Genomic DNA, 19,821 nt, shown 5'->3' on the forward strand with positions numbered 1-19,821 from the left:
TTTATTTTTAAGTTGAAAAATTAAATATAAGTACTTATTTTTTAAGAAGGTTTAGTGGAATGGAGATTCGGGGTCTTTGACAATTTGGGTCCCCTCATCTTTCTCCACTAGGAATAAGCAGTACACGGACACAATGAAAACACAAACTGAAAAAACAAATTCGTAACAATATGATACGACAATATGATCTTTCTTCATTAAAAGCAAGGAAAAAGTAACATATTCAATAATCCACATTAAAGTTCGTAGCCTTTTCATAAAATATACAAACAAAACTACCGTAATCAATAATCATGAACAAAAGTTACTAAAGTAATGCTTTACAATAGACCACGATATGTTTTCATGTTTTGAAAGCTTTGCATGATAGTTTCATTGTCAATGCTTCAAGTATGCCTCTCTCTCTCTCTCTCTCTCTCTCTCTCTCTCTCTCTCTCTCTCTCTCTCTCTCTCTCTCTCTCTCTCTCTCTATATATATATATATATATATATATATATATATGCAATCACAACTGCCGTAAAAGACTAGTTTCATTAATTGAATGAAATAAAGATATACAATGAGGCTTGATACACGCTTCAAGGGGCATATAAAATGATGACATTGCGTACCACCCAAAGAAGGAAATACCGTAAAAGACTAGCGTGAACAAGATAAACACTCGCAAAGACTGAGAGATTTAGCATTCGGGGGGGAAAAAAAATGACCCCGATAAGATATTATCCAATTTCACATTCTACTATGTATCTTTTGGATAGACTACTTAGGCTGACTAGAGAAGTTTGTTTTCTCTCTAGCAAGACGCTATCAAGCGGGACCCATTATGCCAAAGCAATCAATTAATTCACCAATTAAAAATAGTAGAATTGATGAGTTGGCAATTGAAGACTCATTTCTCACTCTTCAAACTTGAAGAGAGAGAAAGAGAGAGAGAGAGAGAGATGGTGTAGGAAGTTTGCTTCTTCTTTTGGATGGTGTTTTGATGACATGGTTATTCAAATTTGGTTTGATTTTTCTTTTCCCGTACTTTTGCCTCCTTCATTGGAGATGCTCTTAGGTAGTCGAATGCTGAAATATTTAAAGTCATATGACCTTTCCGAAAGAGTGTGCAATAAGCTTCCACCTCAAGAACTTACAACGAGCTTTATCGCAAACAAGATCTGTACATACTAAAAATCGAAGTTTTCTCACTATCTACGAATGAATCAAAAAATGCAAAACTAAGAAACAATATCCATAAAACACCCAGGACGAATACGTAGTTCACTAGACATGTCGATACACTCGTAGACTATTATATATGTAAGGCAACAGACTCAGCAAATAGGGGTTTTTGGTTTGCAACTGGCCCCACATCGAGTATAAGAGAGACAGATGAGTGCTAAGTTGGTATAAAACAGACAGCCCATCCAATTTCCAAATCATACCTTTCTCGGCCTTTTGGCTAAGATCAAGTGTAGTATCTGTTCTTATCAGTTTAATATCTGATACGTGGGCCATTGGCTCACACGATATTAAATTAATTTTTTAAGGGAAGGATCCATTACAGTAGCTTGCTGCTGGGGTTCCTCGCGCGTCGTTTTGGCTTTGCACTACTGCCTTGACTTGGCGCACCCCACCCAAATCTAGTCCAAATTTTGGCGAGCAAATGAATTCAACTTTGTTTTTGATGGCAGAACTTACAACTTTCATATACAGATACAATTTTGCAACTTTACGTAATTCAAATGTGCCTTTGTACTTGATTCAGTTAATTCTTTCAATTTTCAATTAAACCCATCAATAAAGCTGAACTAATTATAACCTCTTAAAAGGGAGCCAATTAATATCATGAACACATTTTGTTGGTTTGAACCCCCTTTTACTAATCCCATTTTTTTTTCCTCAATCGATTGGATTCTATTTGTTGGTTTGAACTTCCTTTTGTGAAATTCGTTTCCTCTGAAATTCCTAGTCGAAAACCATGGCCTGCCAATCCAATTTGAGTATTTGATAGGTTGGTTAGTCAAGGATAAATCCCTACAATTCCTGTGTGTCAAACTCGCCGTAAGTGACAATCATATCGGAAAAAGATTTAAAGCCCAGGTTTAGCTCAGAAAATTGCAAAGTTTTTATCGATCCATGAGCAATTAAGTGACACGATTAGATCATAAATCTTGGATTAATCAGAAATCTTAGACAGAGCAATCAAAAGCATCAAAAACTTTGGACAGGGGACGTCAGATGTGTTCTGTGGAGAAGTTGGATATAACTCAAGTCCCACATCGGCTCTTGAAAGTTTTGTTCTCAAATGAAAGTGATACAAAAAGATAGGCAACCCAATTGCTCAAAATCACGCAGCCACGCGGTGAGCACAAAGCGAACTATTCTTTCGCCTTTTACTAAAGAATACCGTGTGCTCGCCGCATTTAGTGGCATACGCCTATTTTTGGAGGGGTCCTTCCTTACGTTAGGACTCCCTTACAAACCAAGTCTGAAATTTTCGCTCCATTCTGATTTGTGACCTCTCAAATCTCAACAATGGTTCTGTATTCTGCAGTTAAAGTTCTTTCTCCATCTATGTGAGCGTGTTTTCATTTTAGAGAGATGGAAAGAGAAACTAGTAGAGAGGAAGAAGCAGCCTAGGCCCAAGGTGGGTATATGGAGGTATGTATTTGGGTTTTTGTCGATATAGCTGTGGTAAAATGTGCTATTCAGCTCGGCATACCTGATGCCCTGGAAACCCATGACGGCCCCACGACACTCCCCGATCTTTCCTCCGCCCTCCACCACCACATCATGAGGTTTCTAATTCACCGTAAAATCTTTAAAGATGATCCCACCGGATACCTACCTCCAAATGCCACTGTCGCGCCTTCTCACGAAAAATAGCGACAAGAGCGTGATGGATTTCGTGTTCTCTACGATTCTTAGGAAGAGAATGCGTAGATACTGTTAATATGGATCTAAGAACCGGCCGCTACGTATCGATTTTTGTACCGGCGCTACCCATAATTTATGTACTGTCAATATGGATCTAAGAATGCGTAGAATGCTATACGGGTGCTACCCATAATTTATGTACCATCCGATTCTCGCAACATATGGCTAAGAAACTGATTTTTTTTGCTGTTTTCATCTCTTTTTTTTTGGGAATTTGCTATACAAGAGGGCCCAAAGTAAGCGTTCGAGTGGTTCTTCTTCCTTAAAACAGATGATAGAGAGGAAAGAGATTACACAACGAGGCCGTTCTGCTAAATCACAAGAGAATATACTGATTTTGTTTCAATATCTTCTAATCGCAGCATCAAACTTGAAAAGTGGTATAGTTTGAAACGTGGTCCAACTTTGTCTATTTCTTGGAAATTTGATACTAATAGGGTAATGAAACTTGAGGGATTTACCAAAGTTTAAGAAGCCAAAGGAACTAGCTATAAATTGAAGAATTGTAAGCATTATGAAGTATTTTTGCGCTTGGGGCAATGATGCAACTAGTGAGGTAATAACCGAGGTGCGTCAATTGCTGGTTGAAAACTATTTCCAAACCCCCTCTTCGGCCTGGGTTCAGCCTTGGCCGTTGAGAATTTCTGGAAGGGCCTCCCTCTAACCAAGGGTAAAGCCCTACAATTCTTAGTCAAAATTTCTAGCCGATTGAATGGCAAATTGATTTTCTTTATGTTTATAATAATACATACAGAGAGCAAATTTAATAGGAAAATTATGCCATATTTGAATAGCTTAATGAGAATGTTAGTGTTAGATTCCGATGTAGTAAATACGAAGCGGTTTGGGTCTATTTCATGATTGGCAGAAAAATCTTAACTCACAGACAATCCATTAATAAACAGCTTATCATCCACCCGCCACAATCAACTCATCCTCTCCATATGCACCCGTAGTGCACCCCATAACAATGGAAAGGCCCGCCACAATCAACTCATCCTCTCCATATGCACCCGTAGTGCACCCCATAACAATGGAAAGGCCCGCCAGAATCAACTCATCCTCTCCATATGCACCCGTAGTGCACTCCATAACAATGGAAAGGTAGTGCACCCCATAACAATGGAAAGGCCCGCCACAATCAACTCATCCTCTCCATATGCACCCGTAGTGCACCCCATAACAATGGAAAGGCGATCGGAACCATGGCCATGGCCCATGGCCCGTTTAGAGAAAAAAGGGCAATTTCTGAAGTTCTACATAACTTATTAAAAGCAAGAATTACTACACCCCATAACAATGGAAAGGTGATCGGAACCATGGCCATGGCCGGTTTAGAGAAAGGGCAATTTCTAAAGTTCTACAGAACTTATTAAACGCAAGAATTTTTTTCGTAGATCATAACGATGGAAAGAGTGAAAGCTATTAACAAGTCCGCAGTCTTACTATGAAACCATGATGAGATAAAGTGGCAATTAGATACTCAAATCCTTAATATATGCGACTAGTAAACAAAAGGAAGATTTAATACAGCAAAGCGATTCGATTCGAGTTGAGTTGCTCAAGCGACTTTGTTCAAATACTTGGACAGGGATGTGTTCTCTGGAGAAGTTAGATATACTTGGCCTCGTCCCACATTGACAGTCGAAAGTTTTGTTCTGAAATGAAAGTCATACATAAGATAGGCAACTCGGTGGTTCAAAACCACGTAGCCACGCGGAGAGCACAAAGCAAACTATTCTTTCGCCTTTTACTAAAGAATACCGTGCGCTCGCCACAGAAAGTGGCATACCGAAGTTTTTGGAGGGGTCTTTTCCTTTGGCTTAGACTCCCTATCAAACCAAATCCGAAATTTTGCAGTTTCACTTAAATTTTGGGCTCTCTAAGAATACTGAATGAGGAAAATTCTTTTCAAAGGTGGTCCACAAGTTCATAAATTCTTTTCTCCTTGATAATCATTTCATTTATTCTTGGCAGCAAAATGTAAGCCATCCATCCATCCACGGAAAAAAAAATCCAAAAAAAATGTTGTCTGACCGTATACATGGCTGTTGATCTCCGATAAACTTTAAGTGTTTTACCAAAATAAATGTTTTAACAAAGTCTATATGATTATTGCTTCGGATGGTAAGGATAATTTCTCGAAAGTTGCTTTCGGAGTGCCCTACAACCCCAGTAGTGCCCTACATTGCCGCACTACAGGAACTCCAAGCCAAAGAAACTCCAAACCCAAGAAACCCCGAGTCAACACGAAGGAAATAGCCGTCAAAAGATTCAAAACTCAAGTTTAGCTCAGAAAATTGCCAAGTTCTATTGAACCTTGAGCTATTAAATGACGATTTGATTAGAAAATTCCTAGATTAAGCCCTTCGAAAGCAGAGCAAAACCATGTATTAGGCTACCAGAAACAGAGGGCAGAGCGGTCCAAAGCATAAGAACTTGGACAGCGGTGTGTTCAGCCGAGACGTTAGATATACTTCGTCCCACATTGGCTGTTGAAAGTTCTGTCGTTAAAGGAGAGTAATTCATAAGCCAAGGCAACCACAACATTAAATCACGCAGCCACGCGGTGAGCACAAGGCGAACTATTCTTTCGCCTTTTACTAAAGAATACCGTGTGCTCGCCGTTTTAAGTGGCATACGCCAATTTTTGGAGGGGTCCTTCCTTTGGGTAAGGACTCCCTTTCAAACCAAGTCTGAAAATTATTTTTATAATTTTTGAAATTGAAATGATACAAATTTTCTTGCCAAATATCAGGTTGATTTACATTAGTACCAATTCTAAAATTTTACAATTTCTTTAATCAGGTTGATCGTACATACCAATTTTATAATATCCTTGAGAACAATGGGTCGTTAAATTCTTTTGTTATTCAGTTAATTTGAATCAAATATTTACTAATCTCCAATCAATCTGGTTTTTTGCGCAAATGATTAGACGTCTAGAGCTACATAATAAACGACTCAAATTTTGTCAAAATATGTTGTGGGACCTCACATTACCGGGTGGTGTATTGAAATGGTGTGTACGTAGCAAAGTTATTTAACGTCTAGAGAAATCATATTCAGTACTCTTTTCGTTCTCATTTTATTTGCTTCCTAAGAAAACTTGTATCATTTTAACCTTTATAATTTTTGAAAGTTTTTTTTATTTTTTGTATCCTTCAAATCTATTCATCAATACCTTCTAAATGGCGCAAAAAAATTCTAAAAATTATTTTGACAGCACGAGATTTTGAGTCTTGCGTGTCTACCATTTCACCAGCAAGCTAGGCAATTAAGTTTTGGAAGTCAAAATACACGTTTCCTTGGTAAACAAACGAAATGGGACACCAAGGCTAAGAGATTTGAAGATTGAGTTCAAGCTATAAGATTTCCTCAATTTTCTCTAACACATACGAACAGACGTACTATTATACACAGAGATAAGAACGATGGCTTTGAAGCTCTCTCAATACTTTTTCCCCCTACTATGCTGATTTCATATTTTTATCCTTTGTGATTAATGAAATACTTCTTCGTTGTTCAAAAAAAAAAAAAAAAGGACAGCTTTGTCAATGGTTATATCACCGTCTTTTTAGCCCAAAGTTAGATGTTCTGTCTCTTCTTCTTATTTCGCACCAAATTTTGGTTACTTGAAATTGGTGCTTCTAAGCTGCATGATGTTATTTCAATATTGTATGCATACGATATCTAGTACTAAATTGTTTTGTTAAAACAAAATTAGAAATATTAGAAATAATGATAATTAGGATCAAGCACTTTTGGAGTTAAAATTGAAAAACTAAAAAAATGGGCTGGATGGGCCGGGTTTAATCCATAACTTTACTGCATGGTACAAGGTAAACAAAGGCCCAACGTGGCCCAGACCAATGGATGGGCATTGACTTTGTTTCCAAGCCCACCTAAACATAAGTTTGAGCCTGTCCAAATAGCCCGCCAATGAGTCCCTAATTGTAAATGAGGAGTTTGGTTAGGGATTTTTCTATGATGTCCCAAGTGATTTTGGGCATTGACAGACCAACAATATGTGCTGGCATAGGGTCAGTCCTTGATTTGGTAGCTCGTGTCTTAAGGTAGTTTTGGTTCACTCTTTTGGATTGTGATGTAATTCTCGCATTCGGGCTTTTGAATGATAGTATATGAATTGCCTGTTGATAAAAAAAAAAAAAATGAACCCCGGATAATTAGATTAGAAAGTACTTGATTCAATCGTTTAATCAAAATCACACATAAAAAGTGGAGTTATTTTTTGCTAAAAACGAGTTGGTTTCGTGACTTTTTCGCCAAAAAAACAAACAAAATTCCCCTTTATCACTAAAGTTTACAAACATTTAATATGATCAAACTTACCATGTTTAACATTTAATATGACAATTGGAAGTTAACGATCGACAAACATTGTTGTTGCTACAATGTTTCAAATTCGTGTCATAGAGTAGCGGCCATTGAAGTCAAAGCATTTACCATATTAAATGTGAACTAAAACGATTATGTAGATAAGTATTTTTATTATTGTTTTTTAATTGGAAATATATGTAGGGCACCACTCGACCATCTGGGCTAGAATCCCCAAATACCTCGGGCCGATCTTGCTTGCGTTGCTACTATGTTTCAAATTTGTGTCAAAGAGAATACATAGTGGCCATTGAAGCCAAAGCATTTACCATGTTAAATGTGAACTAAAACGATTATATAGATAAGTATTTTTATTGTTGTTTTTTAATTGGAAATATATGTAGGGCACCACTCGATCATTTGGCCTAGAACCCCAAATACTTTGGGCCGGCCCTGCTTGCTACCTCCTTGGTTTTGGATAAGGTCTAATTATAAATAGATACAGTATAACCGGGGCGGAAAAAATTTGAAAAACATGTGCTCATGGTATGGGAAATGGGCTATATTCTATTGCAATGCCTATCTCCTATGAAAACATGACCTTTGGTGACTCCCAAAGGCCGCTTTTCTCCGCGTAGGATTAGCGGATCCGGAGTGCTGTAGTGCATCCTGTGTAGTGTACGTATAGGGCAGCACACAGTCGTTGATTTCATTAATTAATAGTCCACATTAAAAATTAATTATGACCTATAATAAATGATTCTTATCGGTCATAATTAAAAATCATATCTCAATCATTTATTGTCAAGATCGATAGCTCCTGTGTGCCCTACAGGGTGCCTTGCAGGGCCTTACAGTACAGAATTTTCCAATCCAGGATTAGCCCTGGCCATCCTTCCACATGCTGCTCCATGCCCCTCTCTCTACTTGGATCAGCTCCAATTCGGGTCTCGTTTCGAGTTTGAAATTATAATTTGAACCGTTTACTGTTTAGAGTTAAAAACAGGCAATAACCTGGAGAAAAATCAAGTCGATCGGGCGTCGGTAGATCACTAATGGAATCAGATATTCTTCTTGTGTATTTTTGAAATTATATTTGCGGTTAATTTATTGAAGAAAAACGTGATTTGCTTGCTAGATTGCCAACTTTTGATTGACTTTATTTTTTACAGGACTTTTGTACGGATTAAGGTCTACAATTTGCTTTGTTTGGATTGCTTTTTAAAAAAAAATTCTCAACTAAAAAAACATTCATTACCCTTACTTCTAATCACTATTCACCATTATTTTCATTTCTCTCTATCTCTCTCCAATCATTACATCTACTTCCAATCATTACTCACATTTCTTTCTTCACTCATAATCCTACAAAATTTCTCAAAAACTTCTAAAAACTCATCCAAACACAATAAATTTGGATCATTTTTCGAGATCAGGACGAGACCGGTACATGTATTGGAGGCAAAAACACCCTACTCTGCCTTGGATCATAGCAGGTCCCTGTGTAAATTTCTTGACAGTTCTTTTTTTCTTTCTTACCCACCCTTTTGATTGGATTATTCATAAGGAATAATTGCTATTTAGTGGTCTTGGGACAACGTCACGTGGTGTTCCAACACTATTTCTATCGCACATTTATTTGAAGTTCTGGACCCCACAGAAGTACTGTATGGATCCTAAAATTAAGTTTATGTGGCGGTGCCTTAAGATCATTGATAATTACTCCATATAAGAGCAATATTTACTTTTCTACGTTAAAATAATTTTTTTGGTAATTGAAGTCTCAAATACTAACAAACTCTAATGTTCTGTGGATAATATTAAATAAATACTGGTTTATTCTGTTCTGGTCCGCATATTTACTTCAGAAATTGAATTACTTTAAATGTTGTGTTTCGCTTATACTATTTTCGGTTTTTTTTTTTTGGGTTCAAAATCTACAATAAATGTCGGAAGAAAAGACGGGTGATATTTTAACCAAAAAAGAAAATACAGATAAAAAACGAAGGCTGAGGGACCCCAGGTTGGTGCTGTACGTGCTATGCACCATCCAAGCTATCTGTTCATACTTATTTTTCACAATAAGACTAAGTTCCGCTAAGATTCTTATTTTTTAAGTACTTATTTTTCGCTTTACGAAACAGACCATTCTCTCACAATGCATCACATTTAAATCAAAAAATAAGTATTTATTAAAAAATAAGTAGTTATTCCTTAGCGGGACAAGGCCTGAGTGAAATGCAGGATCTTTAATGCAATTAAGCAAAATAATTATTTTATAACCAGTGGATAAGAAAATTGCAAAGGAATTCAAAAGAAAGATTTACTCCCTCTTTTCTCTTGAAAGAAGATACATGTGAGATTCCCTACTATTTAAGGGTGAGATTATTTTTGTCGCAGTAGATATTATTTAAATTAATCTTGAACTAATTAAACACAAGTTTATTCCAACGTTATGCGAATCCATTACAAGTGGCCAGTGGGAGTATTTTATTTAGTTTGGTCAAACACCAGTTGTCCGCCTGTCTTGTGCATGCGAACTCGTTTCTCCTCATCACATATTTGAAAATCAAAATACTGGAGTATTTATTTATTTATTTATTTTAATCGGATGTTTGGGCCAACTTGTGTAAATCTTGACTAATTATGGGATCTTGAATTTAACGATCAGAAAAACTCTTCAGTAGCTTCAAGATTTGCAATGTTTGGCTTCCGTTGAATTCGAACATGCGATCTCATGAAGAACAATTATTTATTATTTTCTCATCTTTATTTGGCCAAATCTCTTGGGATTGATATCGATCAAAAGATTATTAATCAAGTCACTTTTGGTGATCCCCGATATTAGGAAATTTTTTTCAGTGCCGAGCGGGTTCCATGTGGTATCCGCTCGTGCATCAGAACTAGGGGTGATACCGGTCCGGTTTCAACTGGTTTCGGCATATTTTTCGGTCGAAACCGGGTATCCGGTTTGGGATTTTTGAAAACCGGAACCGGTTGAGATAATACGGTCTGGTTTCGACCGGCTCAACCGATTTCGGTCCGATTTATCTGGTTTATCCGGTTTCTCGTTCTGCCAATAAAAAACCACCATACACGGCCACCACCACCATCAGGCCATCCCCGCCGTCGCCACCATCGTGCCCAAACCACCATTGAAGGGTTTCGAAGCTCTAATTTAAGGGGTTTTGAAGCGAAAATCAGTAGATCCGAAGGGTATTCAGTCGATTCAAACAGAGATTATGGACGAAGGGAGTGAGAACAAGAGGGGTGATGGGTTTTGTAGATCTTCTACTTCCAGATTTTGTGGGATGAGAGAGAGAGAGAGAGAGAGAGAGAGAGGGACGAAGAGACTCACCCTTGGGTTTGGCCAAATCGCTATGGAGGAGTGCTGAGTGAAGTCCGCGTGAGAGAATGAGATGTGAATCTGGAAAAGTTCTTAGGGCTAGTGTGTATATAAATTTGTGTATATAAATTTTATGTATTTCTATGTAATAAATATATTTATTCTATGATAAAAACACAAATAGTTGTATGTCCAAGCGGTAAAGAGTCCCTCCTTCAATTTGAAGCACCCGAGTTCGAGTTCTACTATTTGCAAATTTTTACACATATGCATTAATCCGGTTCGGTCTGGTTTCGACCGGTTTATAAAACACATAAACCGGAAACCGAACCGGTTTTAAAAATATTAAATTTCATAAACTGGAACCGGATCGAAATTATTCCACCGGTTTGAAAAATTCGGTCCGGTCCGTTTTTTCCGGTTTCGATCGAACTTCTGGTTTCAACTAACAGCCATAATCAGAACCGTCTATTCCGTGTTTGAACGGTTCAGATTTGAAGAGAGAAAAAGGAAAGAAAAAGTGTCGGGGTGAGAGGAGAGAGAGGGTTTCAATCCGAACCGTCCAAAAATGTATCGGACGGCTCAGATGCGCCGAATGAGTATCACGTAGGATATACCCGTTGGCATTAAAAAATCTCTCCGATGTTAATGGGCCTCCATGTAGTTGCTGTACCAATTTAGACGACTGTCAATAGCAAAACAACCTTTGACCGACTATATGATGGTAACAGGCCGTATTGTGCATCGGAGGGGATGCTGCGGGCCGAGCGGCAATATCCCTGTTAAGTTGTGCCAAACGGCTGATTCGACTGTTGATCTCGACATAGACGACGGCTAGACATTCTTGCCAAGCGGTCGATCTGGCCGTCCATTGTGCATCACGTACGCACATTGTTATTTATTTATTTTATTTTTTATATTGTTTTTTATATTTTATATTTTTTATATCGGCTATCACGTACACGACGTTTCCATCCCAATTTCGAAGATCACTACCATCTCCAGTAATAGATTACCAGTGCTAGCTCATCGAAACACTGCCACGTGGTACTTCAAGGGCCTCTACAATCACCCATTCATTTGGGGTGCATACACTTAATTTTGGATTCTCGCGTAAATATCTGGTGGTATAGGCTCGTGGAGCATCACGTGACGATATAATTCCAAGAGGAAATAATAATATTCCCCACACACACACATAATAAGTTTGAGCCTGTCCAAATAGCCCGCCACTGAGTCCCTAATTGTAAATGACGAGGTTGGATAGGGAGTTTTCTATGATGTCCCAAGTGATTTTGGGCATTGACAGACCAACACTATGTGCCGGCATAGGGTCAGTCCTTGATTTGGTAGTTCGTGTCTTAGATTTTGATAGTTTTGGTTCACTCTTATGGTTTGTGATGTAATTTTTGCCTTTGGACTTTTGAATGATAGTACATGAATTGCCTGTTGATAAAAAAAAAAAATGAACCCTGGATAATTAGATTAGAAAGTACTTGATTCAATCGTTCAATCAAAATCACACATAAAAAGTGGAGTTGTTTTTTGCTAAAAACGAGTTGGTTTCGTGACTTTCTCGCCAAAAAAACAAACAAAATTTCACTTATCACTAAAGTTTACAAACATTTAATATGACCAAACTTACCACAATCTATGGCTACACTTACCCTTACGGTTACAGTCATCAAATCCCCCTTCACAAATTTGCGAACGAATGAGTTTAGATTTCTATGTTCCCAATCCAACGGTCCGGAATAAGTTGGGACTTTGTGGGATGGTAAGGTTTGAGAGAGTATTGACCGCACGACTTGAACTTTGAACTTCTTGTTTTCTGATTATAAGCTCAAATTAATTACCAGTTGACATTTTCATGTAGAGAAGATCGAGAAACTGAGTAATAGTCGACTAGTATTAGCAGTACAACGCTAACCAAAAGCCACCTGAAGTTGACAATGGGAAGTTTACGATCGGAAAAACATTCCAGAAACCCAAAGTTTTAAACGTTTGGCTTTCATGAGGTTCGACCTTGTAACTTCTTTGAAGGTATGTAACTTCTTGGAGTGGAGGATAAGTCCTTTAGTTGCTTTGTTAACTCTCATGCCCACTATACCAAACCTCGTGGGAAGCCACTTGTAGCCAGGGCCGGCCCTTGGGGCAAGGCTCAAGAGGCCCATGCCTAGGGCCTCCAAATTTTGAGCAAAATAGGGCCCCCTTCACTACAAATATATATATATATTTTGTTCACAATATAGAAGAAGTTCCAATGGTGATTCAGTGGTAAAACGCAAACTATCCCGCTGAAAGCGACTGAGTTTGAATCCTATCGGAGCATTTACTATTATTTTTTTTCCGTATTTGCCAAAAATATTGTTGTTGCTACTATGTTTCAAACTTGTGTCAAAGAGAAACACATGACAGCCATTGAAGCCAAAGCATTTACCATATTAAATGTGAACTAAAACAATTATATTATATAGAAAAATATTTTGTTGTTGTATTTTAATTGAAAATATATGTAGGGCTCCACTCGATCATTTGACTCCTTAATACCTTGGGCCGGCCCTGCTTGTACAACCATTACCTCCTTGGTTTTGGATAAGGTCCTAGTATAAGCAGATATAACCTGGGCACCTCTTGTGAAAAAAAAAAATTGAAAAACATGTGCACATGTCATGGGATTCATGGGAAAGGGGCTATTATATTCTATTGCAATGCCTATCCTGCCGCTTTTCTCCGCGTTGGATTAGCCCCATCCTTCCACACGCTGCTCCACGCCCGCCCCGTGCTGTGCACATGCCCTCCAAAAGAAGTGCACACCGTGCTGTGCAAATCCTGATCATTCATATTCGGTAATCAATGATTAGGATTGTTAAGACCGTTGAACGGTTGAGATTACGCCCAATATCGAGCAATCCAAACCATTGATTGTCGAGATGGACTATCCGGATATACACAATACGGTGTGCACAACACCATACCCAATCCCAAAAACATAATCTGAACGGTTTACTATTTAGAGTTAAGAGTTAGACGCGGGCAATAATTCGATGAAAAATCAAGTCAATCGGGCGTCGTTAGATCGCTGAATCAAATCAAATATTCTTGCTATGTATTTTTTAAATTGTATTTGCTGTTAATTTACTAAGAAAAACGTGATTCGCTTACTGTTTTGCCGACATTCGACTGACTTACTTTTGTATGCACTAAGGTCTACAAATTGAAAACTTAGGATCATATTTTCGAGTTTGGGACGAGACAGGTACAGGTAATGGAGGCACAGCACCCTACTCTGCCTTCGGGGCAGAGCAGGCCTCTGTGTAAATTTCTAGACAGTTCTTTTTTCTTGCTTACCCACCCTTTTGGTTGGATTGTTCATAAGGAGTAATTATAAGCGGTTAGGGCACCACCACATAAACTTAATTTTAGGGTTCATACACTTCTGTTCTATAGGGTCCTTACCCTAAATTTTGAGCTTCGCTAGATAATATTAAATAAATACTGGTTTATTCTGTTATGGTCCGCATCTTTACTTCCATAGTTGAATTACAAAAATGTTGTGTTTAGCTTATACTATCATGATTTTTTTTGGGTTCAAAATCTACAATATTAGTTCCGTTCCGCTAAGATTCTTATTTTTAAAGTACTTATTTTTCATGTTACGAGAGAGGTCATTCTCTCACAATACATCGCATTTAATTCAAAAATTAAGTACTTATTCCTTAGCGGAATGAGGCCTGAATGAAATGCAGGATCTTTAATGCAATTAGGCAAATTTATTATTTTATAACCAGTGGATAAGAAAATTGCATAGGAATTCAGAAGAAAGATATCTTTTCTCTTGAAAGAAGATACATGTGAGATTCCCTACTATTTAATTAAGTGTGATATTATTTTTATCGTAGTAGATATTATTTAAAATTAATCTAGAACTAAACACAAGTTTATTCCAACGTTATGCGAATCCATTAATAGTGGGAGTATTTATTTAGTTTGGTCAAACACCTGTTGTCCGCCTGTCTTGTGCATGCGAACTCGTTTCTCCTCATCACATATTTGAAAATCAAAATACTGGAGTATTTTTTTTATTCGGATGTTCGGGTCAATTTGCATAAACCATGACTATTTCCGGAACCTTGAATTTAACGATCAGATAAACCCTTCAGTGGCCCCAAGGTTTGCGATGCTTGGCCTCCGTCGGATTAGATCATGCGATCTCATGAAGGACGATCATTTATTATTTTCTCATATTCACTTGGCCAAATCTCTTAAGATTGATATTGATCAAAAGATTATTAATCAAGTCATGATTTTTGGTGATCCCCGATATTAGTGGGCCTCCATGTAGTTGCTGTACCAATTTAGACGATTTTCAATAGCAAAAAAACAACCTTTGACCGACTATGTGATGGTAACAGGCCGTATAGTGCATCGGAGGGGATGCTGCCGAGCGGCAATATCGCTGTTAAGTGGTGTCAAATGGTTGATTTGGCTGTTGATCTCAATATATAGACGGCTCGACAATCCTGTCAAGCAGTCGATTCGGCTGTCCATTATGCATCACGTACACACAATGTTTTTTTTTTTTTTTTTTTTTCTTTTTTCTATCGGCTATCAAGTACATGTTGTTGCCATCCCAATTTCGAAAATTACTACAATCTCCAGTGATAGATGTTGGAGCCATCCTGTGGAAATCATTTCAACATTGACACATTTACATAACTACTTGCATGCACATACACTGACAATGTGTGTGGACCCTCCACGCATGTTGTTGTTGTTGCCATTCGTTATGTAACAATTTGCGCCAGCTAACCTGCTAACTATTAGCCTAACCACGTGACTCAAAAAGCTAACCTCAAGTTATACAGTAGCTGTTCGCGATCACTTATATACCACAACAAATTCCCTTAACCCACCAATGTGGGACTAAGAGTTGGGGTCTCACACGTTAACATAATCTACTCTATTCTAAGAGATTTGGGGAGGCGGAGGAGTACTTACGGGAATCGAACCCTGCCCATGTGCATAGGAATACAAAGAAGGCGCGCACCAACTGCACTCCACTCCACTCCACTTGCGAAGTTTCACTTAGCTAATTACTTTGTTTTAAATTGTTAGTCCACTGCAAAAAGTCGTGTAATTTTAAATATTAAGAGTAAAATACTTTCGTACATAATTTTCTAGATTTTCTCCACCAAAGTAAAAATCTCACCATTAAATGATTTGGTTGGTTGGAAGTTTTCGTTTTATCATTTGCAATGCGAAAGAGTGGATAAAAGAGCAACCAACTATAGTAACCTCTTCTGGACGTATCATAGGGTCGGCCCTATCTATTTTGGGGCCCTAGGCCAACTAGCAATATTTGGCCTATTTATTTTTAAGTTTAGTAGAAATATTAGATCACATGACAAAGAATAGTTTAAAAGGTAGAACATAAATATTTAAGTAAATTACGTATATAAAAGAACATTTTTAGAATATTAAAGTTGCAAAGCATGAGAAAACAAAATTTGGAATGTGGACATATGATTTATTTGAAATATATCTTTAACAATACCCACGATTAGAATGCATCATTCTCATCCTTAGGCCGTGAGTTCAAGTTGTGGCAAGCTCACCCCGTAGGTTGTGAGTTCAAGTTGTGGCAAGCTCAAATGTTTAACAAAAATGATATGCCGATAGATTGGAGTATGTAGGATTCAAACTTGAACCGAACGTTGCAAAACAAGGCACCTACCGCTGAACCACGCAATTATATGGCTTGTGAATTTGAATACATAATATATATACACTTTCACGAAAATAGGAGCTCCTTTTTTTGGTTGGATTTTGGGGCCCAGGCAATGACCTCTTGGGCCGTGCCCTAGGACTGGGCTTGTATGACCACAAGAACTTCAGACCAATGACCGCCCCATGAGAAAGAAATCACAAAGTTTTTTATCACCCTACCCTACCAAAGGCACTACTCAAGTTTTTGACCTCATGAGCACCCAAACCACTCGAGGGAAAGTTTTGATTTTGTGAACTCTACTTCATATAGTTTGACATTTTCATCATGTAGTAAAAAAAGAAGAGAGAATTTAGTATTAAGTTGAATAACAATAAAACATAGTCTCTTGCTGAGGGAAAAAAATACTCCCTCTGTCCCTTTTTAAGTGTCCTGCTTCGTAACTCCAACTTATTAAAAAAACATCATCATTACACCTTTCACATCAACTTTTTCCTCTATTTTCCCTACTTACCCATCATCATTACACTTTTACTCACTAACTTTTCAAAATAAAATCTACTTTTAGGGACAAAATAGACAATACACCAACTTTTACCCCCCTAACTTTACAAAATGGACACTTATTAAGGGACAGCCCAAAATGGAATACTGGACACAAAAAAAGGGACGGAGGGAGTACTAATAAACTCAACAGCTACTATGATCTCCTTGGTTTTGGGTAAGGTTAAATATTATTAATAGATATAACCTATGCACTTCTTTAAAAAAAGAAAAAAAAGAAAAGTGCATGCACTTGGTAGGGGAAATAAAAATGCACCGTGTTAGCCACATCACCGGAAAACGTGCTGTTTGGCAAAAAATAAAAATAAAAATAAAAATTTATGCCTTCATCTAATTAATTTCTTATGAAAACATGACCTTTGGTGACTACGAAAGGCCGCTTAATTTATCTCTACGTTTGGATTAGTCCCAAACCCTAGCTTCCATGTGCTTTCCTTTCTTTTGATCGGAAGCAACTGGGGGTTGGCCGCTTAATTTATCTCTACGTTTGGATTAGTCCCAAACCCTAGCTTCCATGTGCTTTCCTTTCTTTTGATCGGAAGCAACTGGGGGTTGGTGTTGTCCAGCATCGTGCTGTCCCGGGCGAGCGGGGTATGTTCCGAGCTCTTTCAAATGATTGAAAACATTCACTTGCAGAGCTTGTCGATTATAACAACGATGCATAATTTTGTTTCAATCAGATATTATTAATTAAGTGCTTAATCAAAATATTTTTATCTTGAAAAAAATGGATCCGAAACACCATATCAAATCCATGGGAACCCATTATTGCCAAGTTATATGTGTTTTGATCAGGTACATAATGATATCTGATCGCGCTAGATTTTTGCATAGTTGTTTTACTTGACGAGCTCTACGAAGTAAAAGATTTTGATCATTGGAGCGAGACCGGAGCAGACTCAGTTCGATTGGAAGAGCCTTTTTTAATTAGCAGTCGTGATTAAGAATGTGGACGCATTAATAGTACATAGAGATTAAGAATGTGGATGCAGGACGCTTTTTGTTCACATACATTTCCATGGGCTCATAAAGTTAAGAACAAGGGGCATATGCCTTCCAAGGTCCTTTTTGTCATTTTTTGGCTGGAGAATAGAGGAATATGCTTTCAAGTTCAAATCCGGCAGGGCATATCCTAAATCTAGTCGGTTCCTTCCATCAGCATTTGAAAGTTGGCATAAAACTGGGGGCTAGACTTAAGGGTATTTTCGGTAGTGAAAAATTTGTAAATTTTTATCTGTAGTTGAGAAGTTATTAGGTATTTTCGGTAGTGAATAAGTTGTATGTCAAGTTGTTTCCGGTAGTGAATAAGTTGTTGATAGATTTGTGGGTAAAGAATGTGGAGTTATTGTAGTAAAATGCTGAAACTTTTATGTTAGTAAAAACGAGATGATAAAATGCTGAAACTTTTTTGTTAGTAAAAACGAGACGGTAAAATGCGTTGAGTTTTTAGTGTTTTTTTTGTTAGTGGAAACGGGGCCCAAGTCACATAATTCACGTGCTTGAGCGGGTGCGTCTTCGAAACACATGTCAACCTACCAAAATTTGCATAGCAAGAATTGACAACGCGGACGCAATTTGAGGATCTAGAGCAAGAGGGTAGGATATTTTGAAAGATTATGTGGCTATGGCCCGAACTCGTGACTACGTACCTCGTTTGGATTATTCAAGCTTACCTTGTCCAAAATAAATTATGAATGAGTCAAGCTAGCTCGAAAGTACTCGAACGAGCTTGGAGTGCATACACAAGCTTGGAGGATCTAGAGCAAGAGCGTAGGATATTTTGAAAGATTATGTGGCTATGGCCCGAACTCGTGACATACTACGTACCTCATTTGGATTATTCAAGCTTACCTTGTCCAAAATAAATTATGAATGAGTCAAGCTAGCTCGAAAGTACTCGAACGAGCTTGGAGTGCATACACAAGCTTGGAGGTCGATAACAAAGGGGGACCTACAAGTTTGGCTCGAGCTAGTTTAGTTGAATATCTTCGAGCTAGCTAAGTTACATTGTTCATGAACATCGATCTTCGTCCTTTGGCAGGGCTAGACGATGTGAAGATATGAATTAATGTTTTGGATAAATGACTGTTGACTATCATGAATTATTTTCCTCCTCTATCCTCTCATATATACATATCTCTAGGAAAACAGAAGAATTATTCAATGTCTCTGGGGTACTGTTACGGGATGTCCCAGACCCCTTTCCCAACATACATGCATTGTGGTGAGGTCTAAGATATATAGTGTACACACCCCGGAGGGATCGGGGCACCACATGGCGCACCAAGAACACTGAATAATCACTTAGGAACGGAAAAACATGCATTTTCTAGTGACACATGTATTTGAGCTCTAGATATTAACTTGCTTTAAGGGTACATTTAACCACAACCCTTTACTTACATATGCATTTACAATGTGTGTGGGTCTCCTCGCCCTCTATCAGAAGTTTCAGCTAGCTAGCTACTTTCCATATCAAAATATTGTTAGTCCACTGCGAAAGTAACCTCCTCTGGCCAGGCGGCCTCATTAGGAAGCAATCACCCATAGTTTTTTATTGGCATACCTAGGGCTTGTGGATCAGCATCCAACTTCGTAGAGAGAAAGATTCGAATGGGCTTCGACGGAACTACTCAAGTTCTGCAGCTAATACCAGCTCCTAGGTCTTGGGTTAAGGTTAAATAAATCTTCTAAATACTTACATATAACCTGCAATAATATGCCTATTCTACGCGCGCCAACCGTTAGCCACATGGCTTGAAAACGTGGTGTTCAATCTTCTGTCTACATCCCATCCTATCGTCTGGTAAAAAATAAAAAATAAAAAATCCCGTCTTTCATTTTTTTAATTCCTATGAAAAACATGACCTTTGGTGACTCCCAAAGGCTGCTTTAATTATCTCCACGTTTGGATTAGTCCAA

The 19,821-nt window shown here is 38.0% G+C and overlaps 5 non-coding genes across 5 annotated transcripts; all 5 read left to right on the plus strand.

Annotated features, from left to right (window-relative positions):
- The first annotated feature begins 1,424 nt into the window (after nucleotides 1-1,424).
- LOC131328211 (U2 spliceosomal RNA) lies at nucleotides 1,425-1,620 on the plus strand. Its single transcript, XR_009200480.1, has one exon. It is a non-coding gene; the product is annotated as a U2 spliceosomal RNA (small nuclear RNA).
- Nucleotides 1,621-2,339: 719 nt separating this feature from the next.
- LOC131328064 (U5 spliceosomal RNA) lies at nucleotides 2,340-2,458 on the plus strand. Its single transcript, XR_009200351.1, has one exon. It is a non-coding gene; the product is annotated as a U5 spliceosomal RNA (small nuclear RNA).
- Nucleotides 2,459-3,444: 986 nt separating this feature from the next.
- LOC131328224 (U4 spliceosomal RNA) lies at nucleotides 3,445-3,601 on the plus strand. The gene has a single exon (XR_009200489.1). It is a non-coding gene; the product is annotated as a U4 spliceosomal RNA (small nuclear RNA).
- Nucleotides 3,602-4,633: 1,032 nt separating this feature from the next.
- LOC131328076 (U5 spliceosomal RNA) lies at nucleotides 4,634-4,749 on the plus strand. Its single transcript, XR_009200361.1, has one exon. It is a non-coding gene; the product is annotated as a U5 spliceosomal RNA (small nuclear RNA).
- A 734-nt stretch (nucleotides 4,750-5,483) lies between these two features.
- On the plus strand, nucleotides 5,484-5,602 carry LOC131328067 (U5 spliceosomal RNA). Its single transcript, XR_009200353.1, has one exon. It is a non-coding gene; the product is annotated as a U5 spliceosomal RNA (small nuclear RNA).
- Nucleotides 5,603-19,821: the final 14,219 nt, after the last annotated feature.

This window comes from Rhododendron vialii, chromosome 5a (genome assembly GCF_030253575.1).
Source record: "Rhododendron vialii isolate Sample 1 chromosome 5a, ASM3025357v1".
NCBI classification, from domain to species: domain Eukaryota; kingdom Viridiplantae; phylum Streptophyta; class Magnoliopsida; order Ericales; family Ericaceae; genus Rhododendron; species Rhododendron vialii.